A 7,086-nucleotide genomic window follows, 5' to 3' on the forward strand; every position below is an offset into this window, starting at 1 on the left:
GCAGCGTCGGCCAGGCCGCTCCGTGGTGTGGGCATCGCGGGTGCGGCGTCGGCAGAGCGGCATCACGTAGTTGTAACCATTGAACGAACGTTGACGCAGCGTTACACGTTTGCTGGGGACACGTCACAAAACACCGGTTAACTTTTGACGAACTTTAGTTGGGTGTTTGGGCACAATATAATACGAAAAAGATACAACTAAGAAATTCCTCTGATTAATCTCATTCACGTAGTGGCATTATCTTTAAAAAAAAAAATGTCACTCCTGTGATTGGCGCGGTTGGCTACGCACGGTGCGAAAGAAGTTCAACGTACGGTACATGCACATAGCGCAGTGCGCTCACCTCCGTGCCACCGAATATTAAGAATTAATACTTTTTGTTTTTTTCCGTAAAGTCACGTAGGTAAAAATAAATAAAATGAAAACAACTAAATTAAATCACGACGTTTCGGGCGCAACACAAGCGTCCGTCATCAGGTGGGGACAACCACAGCGAGAGGACTTTTACCCACGTGACTTTACCGAAAAAAACAAAGAGTATGAATCCTTGCAGTCACGAAAACTTCAAATCTAGAATTAAGAATTTAGTTTCGTACAACGTTATGAGTTTCAAATTCAGCGACACGGCTGTATCCGACAATCTTTGTCCTGTTTTTCTCTGCAACGTGCTTACCACCGCATTCTAATTATGCCATGTTAATAAATACATTAAACGTACGTGTGTGTGTGTATTATGGTGTAATTGGATGTCTTTCATATACGATATGAACCGTGCACTTTCACATGATAAATTGATATGCTAATAAAAAAATAAAACGTTGGCACTCGAAAGTCTAGCAGATATGTGTTCCGTCCTCTGACGGAGCTGCATTGTTTACACAGTGCCGTTAATAAATGAGCCCTCTCTATGCTGATGCGGTATTTTAGCAACATCAATGCCAAATATATTTAAAGTGCACGGCCAATTTGAAAGTATAAGAGAGATATGTAACAAAATTGATTGATTACCACATCAAAACATGACGCTCAATTGACTTTCAAATACCCGTTAATTATCCCATGCTCAAAGACTATTTTAATGCTTTATTTAGGGATTAATGTATCCCCCCCCCTCCGCCTCCATGAAAATCCATCTCACTTTAACGCTCTTGCAGCCAATGCTGTGCGGCGGAGCTCTACGGGAATGACACCACGAGCGGTCGTGACGATCCCATTCGGGCTTCACGTCGTCCGGGCCTGCTAACAACCATCGTCCACCAACGCAACCACGAAGCCCGAGTCAGACCAAGGAACCTTCTGGCAATCGAGCGGTGGAATTGACGGCAACGCGAGACCCTTAAGTGCCATCGGCGGGGGAGGTAGCGCGTCCTCCCGCGGGTGTCGACCCCTGAAATGCCACGCAAGAGCGCAAAGTGCCCTCTCGCGAGGACGCGAGCGAGAGAGCGACTCGCAAAAACCCAGGAGAACTCTCGGCTCGGAGAAAGAGGACGTTGCCGCCGACTGACGAGGCTGCTCCGCTGTCGATGCACGGGCGAAGACGACCCCGTCGACGAGGCGTCGCCACCATCGCCACCGAGTGTCCCTGCCAGCGCAAAAGCTCGCGTGGCCGACGCCGAGGGAGGTTTGACCGGCGGCGCCGCGGCGGCGGACGAGGCGGATGGAACCGTTCGGCGGCGCGCCGAGAAGCGCGCCGCGGGAACGACCACCGCTTCGGGAGGCGCCGACGCCGATGAAGACCGCGAGGGCGACCGGCGGGTTCCGACGCAGCCGGAATCCGTCGGCGGAGGCGGCGCGCGCGCCGAGTGGCGCAAGAGGGCGGCCAGTTTCTCCGGCAGCCTGACGCTGTCTCCGCAGCCCGGCAGGCACGGCGGCCTCGGAAGGAGGAAGAAGAAGCTCGCGGCTTTGGCCTCGCTGCCCAACGTGGAGACGCGTCGGATGGAGGCGAGCGTGAGCAGCGAGGAGGAGATGGCCGAAATTGAGAACTTTGCGTGTGGCGCCGGCCGCGATGACGGCGATGGCGAGACTGTGGCAGGAGCTGGCGGCGGCCTCTCCATGCCGACGATAAACTTCATCCCTGCCAGCCCGTCGGACGTGCTGGAAGACGACCAGTTCTTTGAGATCAACTCGGAGGAGGAGGAGCGGGCCACGAGCCCTCCGCCGTCGTCGGACAGCGACTGCGTGGACAGCTCGGGGAGCCACGCCACGGTGGAGCGAGAGAACGCGACGGGGAACGTCGGCGACGCGGAGACCTCGGAGGCGTCGCTCGCCCTGCCCGCGACGGACACGGCGGAGAAATTGCCGCTGGCCGTGGCGCGAGACGGCGCGGAGGAGACGGCGGAGGAGGCCGAGGTGCCGGGCGGCGACCGGCACGGGCGAGTCGGCGCCGTTGAGGATGACACCGCTGCCACCAACGCTGCCACCACCGCGGCCACCACCGCCACCACCAAGAAGAAGAAAAGCTTCCGGCTGAATTCGGAGATCGCCAACGCGCAACTGAACGCGTTCCCGCAAACTCACCCAAGAAAAGGTACGGACGAGGGAGCGCACGGTCGTAAACAATTGTTGCTGTTGTTGTTGTCCTTCCCCCGCTTCTCCGATGAGCACGGTTGGCGACGTACGGCGTGAAAGAAGTTCAACACGCATGTACGCAATGGCAGTGGCATTTTGACATTTTGACATCGGCAATAATCACGACGATCATTTGAGAACGACCTGGGTGGCGCTGGAGTTGGCATCGCTTTGAAGTCTAGGTCCGAATCCAATGCAGCCATCTGTGAATATGAACTGGGCTTCTAGAGTGCAGCAGCGAGTTTAAGGTCTCAGCCCGGTCATCATTTGAATGCACAAAAAACGCAAAACTCTCAGCCACATTAAATTTGGTTATTTGCTTGATTTGGCGAAATTCCAGCTCTAAAAATTAAAAAGATTGGTTTGATATAAAATCGACAAACATTTCTCTCTATGTCAGAGAATAGGAAAGTACTACGTATACCAGAGGTCACTTGAAGGTTTTTCAACGGTGGTAGCTGTGTGATGTCTCTCTCTCCGTGGGCCAATCTGTCCCACCGCTCTGTGGCAGTGGGTTTATGGTGTGACAGCGATAGCATCATCGGGATACATTTTCTGTGGAGAGGTGAAAAAAAAAAATTACGGTTAACAGCATTATATTTATATATTTACGAAACCATCTCAATACAAGTGCGTACAAATATATCTTACAAGGCAACGTTATCAACATGAACGAAACAAAGACAAAGATCCCCCGTATAGCTTTAACAGACTGTTGGGGAAAGTGCGTTTAGCGGGCACCTATGAAGGCCGGCACGTTACACGAGGGGGTGGGTGGCCAGCACCACGCCCGACCGCTTTTGTTTCCCCATTGGCGATGTTTTTACACAGCACCAGGTACTCATTTGAGGCTGAGTCGACCTAGGGGAGGCCCATGACCGGTTCAGATAATCGCCACTGGTGTTGGCCGTGAGCGGGAATCAAACCCGGGTCGCTGGGTTCGTAGTGCAGCACGCTAACCGCTACACTACCGCTCCCCCACCTGTTCAGCAACATGAGCAGCACACACACACACACAAATTCACACATTAAGATATTAACACCATAAAAAAACGAATTAGAAAATGTGAATTGGGTCGATTGCGTCATAGGCACGCCAATGTTGTGCTGATCTACGTTGTGTGTTTAGTGTTGCAGTCAAATTGTAAACTGTGTATGCGTGCGGCACGGATACTGGATTGCTGGACACATCTCTGTTTGTTTGTTGTTGTTGTTGCGTTTTCATTTCACGCAGGAAGTTTTAACGAAGGCATAAACCTACTGCAGTTCACGGAACAGAATCTCGGTACGTTTGGATTTTTTCTGGCCTTTCATTCGTTGCTTGCGGTTGAACACGCAGGCTTTCGCGAACGATGCCACGATTCATAATCGATTATTTATTTGCGGCTGTCAGGTATGCAGCACATATTTTTGCTTCTGCGATCTGACCCAAACAAAATCGATTGAATGTTTTGTAGTTTTTAAAAAATATTCTTTATTAATGACCCTACATATTTTCAACGTTTATATATTTTTTATTTATTTTTCTAGATGAATTGAATACAAAAGAGTGTGACATGAGAGACCGGTTGGTTCAAGAGATGCAAAAGCTGCACCTGCAATCGGACTCTCTGAACAAGGTAACTTCATCATCACGCGTTCCACAAAAAACTGCATCATTGAAATACAGATAAACAATGTTTCTGCTCAGGGGTCCAGACAAATACAAAAGGTCCCCCGGATAGCCTCGTTTTGTATTCGTATGCTGTGTCACCACAACGTTTGCTCTGATGTTTCCCACGTGCCTGCAACATTTCTCCTGCACGGTATCCATGCTGCAGCCTGCGCAAGCCTACGGGGTTGAGAATCGCTGGCGTAGCGCCTTTGGCGTGTAAAATGCCCTGTATTGCACGTACGCATTATTTGGTGATGCTGCGTTGGCAGCACGAATACTAAGAACAACCCAATGGCCTTGAAAGACACACATATAGAATGGGGCAGCATGCAATAACACGTACGGTAAGTGCTTGCTTAGCGCGTGGTGTTCACATTATAACGCGGTTCCTCTATAACGCGGTTCTTCCATGAGCGAACACCTTCGCAAAACGAGGAACGCGCGCAACATTGTGATGCGGAACGTGCACCGCTACAACGTGGACATTGTTATAATGCGGAAACGCGCACTGTTGTAACGCGCACCACTATAACGCGGAATGCGCACATTGTTATAATGCCGAAACGCGCACCGCTATAACGAGGAACGTGTGCACCACTATAACGCGGCTTCTGAGCGGTCGACGCCGAACTACTTTCTTGAGCTGCGAATCTGAGCGGTCCAATGATACAGGACGCGGAATAATGCCATTGCGTTTTTTTCGTTCAACGTGACATTTTCCAGGAACGCGTTCTACCGCTGTGTTAAACGAGGTCTGAGCATGGGCGCCGTAAACTTTCACACTGACGCCGGTACAGCCTTGTGACGCCGTCACCTCCACTAACCGCCGGCAACACAATCTTGTAACGGCCGTCACGAGAAGAAGTCACAGTTGGAATATAAATAACCAAATAAATACGAGGAATGCATACCTGTCCACCCCTTATCAGTGCCCTACCTTATTGCAGACCAATTTAGACCTCATTGGTCACCCACCCCGTGCCCTTATACATCTCAATGTTCATCCTACAAAGTGCCATCACAAGGGAGAAACACAAAATAATTTTCTTTTTGCCCGCATTGAAACGGCTGTACGCCGTATGGACCTGAAAACTCAATTTGCCTGTACAAGCATACGGGCAAAACCGTATGGGTTGACGGCAGCTTTGGGAATGTCTCCCATTAGCCGCATCATGTCAGAAGCATTGATTCGAGACACAAGCAACAACCCTGGACCGCTTTCGACACTCGGCGCGTCTTTTCAGCGGAGTTGAGGCTTGCTTTTAAAAGCAATGCTGGAGAGAAATGGCGACATTTCGATTTAAAGCTTTCGTGACTGCGGGGATTCATCTTCTTGGTTCTTTCGGTAAAGTCACGTGACTTTACCGAAAGAACCAAGAAGAAGAATTGTCGACCTTGGCAAGGGGAACCCTCATCCTTACCTGGAAGCTCGCTTTGTCCTCAATCAATGCTGGTGGAAAAGTCCGCGGATCCTAGAAGGAAGAAAGGGGCCGTGTTGGCTGGGGGGAGGGGGGGGGGGTTACGCGCGAGAACGCGGGTGGTGGAGAGACGGAACAGGATTCGCACGGCGCGAAGGGAACGCGCGAGTCGAGCGTTCTTGCCGGATGCTTTTCGCTAGCGGGAGACGCGGACGAGGATCAGGGCGGGTGCGGCGCTACGGCGGCCGCACGCGGAGTCGGGAGCCGTCACCGCGGCCCTCTCCGTGTCCCCCGATGACGGCTCAGCCCGGCTGCTGCCCCCTCCTCACGCTGGGTGAGGAGGGGGCAGCAGTGACGGCATTGTCGGCTCAGCGGGCGGGGTGGGGTGGATGCAGCAATCATTCAAGGAGGGCCCAGATTATCCCAGGAGCACAAGTAGCTACGTATGCTACGGGCCCCGAAATTTCAAGGGCCCCGCGCTAAATGCTTTCAAGCTATCAATTCCGGTTCAGTGATTCTGCACTTGCTCTATTACTATAGTACTATACCGCCTTAAACTTTTATGAACGACTCGGTGTTTAAGGTTAGCGATTTGTCGCATTATCTGACTGTATAGCTAATGGGAAAATACAATTACCTTACTTTGCAAGTAAAACATTAAAATCAATTTCAAGGACAGTGCATACATTATCAGAGTTGTGTGTTTTTTGTTTGCATTCCGACCGCAGGTATTGTGATCAATGCAAACATGACTCCTTGTAAAAAAAAGGTGTCAGTTTTGTTGCCAAATAAAAGGGTAAAAAAACAATTATCATATTTTGCTACTGGCAAAGGAGGTTCCAATGGTGTTGTTGTTGTTGTTGAAAACATCTCACGGTGGTTGGCAAGGGCCCTCAACCCCCCCGCCCCCAACTCGTAGCTTTGGCCACCAAGGCCCCCCCCCCGCCCCCTTCCACGCTCGTTACTCGACTGGTGAGTGAGGGGCACCCCCCCCACTCCCCCCCCACTCCCCCCACCCTCCTCGATCGTCACGAGGGGTGGGGGTGGCGGGAGGAAGCTTTGTGGCGGGGGAGGGGGGGGTCAGTGACGTCAGCACTCGTGATCCCGACTCGCTTATCCGGCCGCCCGCCCGCCAGCCAGCCAGCCAGCAAAACTTCAAAACGAAATCTACTGTAGTCTGATACTTGGTTGTGAAAAAACAATAATTCGCAATTGGCACGGTGCTAAACGCTTGTTTGTACACGTGACAGGTTAACGGGTTAATTTGTTTGGCTCTGTAGGTTTGGGGGGGACGTTTTTAACAAAACGAATGTTCTGTTCAATCTTGATTTGAAGCTTTCGTGACTGCAGGAATCCATACTGTTTGGTTCTTTCGGTAAAGTCACGTAGGTAGAAAAATAAAATGAAACAAAAAATAATATATCACGACGTTTCGAGCACAACACA

At 51.1% G+C, this 7,086-nt stretch overlaps 1 long non-coding RNA gene across 1 annotated transcript; it reads right to left on the reverse strand.

The window, feature by feature from the left end:
- Positions 1–918: 918 nt before the first annotated feature.
- Positions 919–5,919, reverse strand: LOC144943309 (uncharacterized). Its single transcript, XR_013639484.1, has 3 exons — positions 5,644–5,919; positions 2,993–3,123; positions 919–1,239 (listed from the first exon to the last, which is right to left on the reverse strand). It is a non-coding gene; the product is annotated as an uncharacterized LOC144943309 (long non-coding RNA).
- Positions 5,920–7,086: the final 1,167 nt, after the last annotated feature.

The sequence above is a fragment of the Lampetra fluviatilis genome, chromosome 30, assembly GCF_964198595.1.
Source record: "Lampetra fluviatilis chromosome 30, kcLamFluv1.1, whole genome shotgun sequence".
Classification (NCBI taxonomy): Eukaryota; Metazoa; Chordata; class Hyperoartia; order Petromyzontiformes; family Petromyzontidae; genus Lampetra; species Lampetra fluviatilis.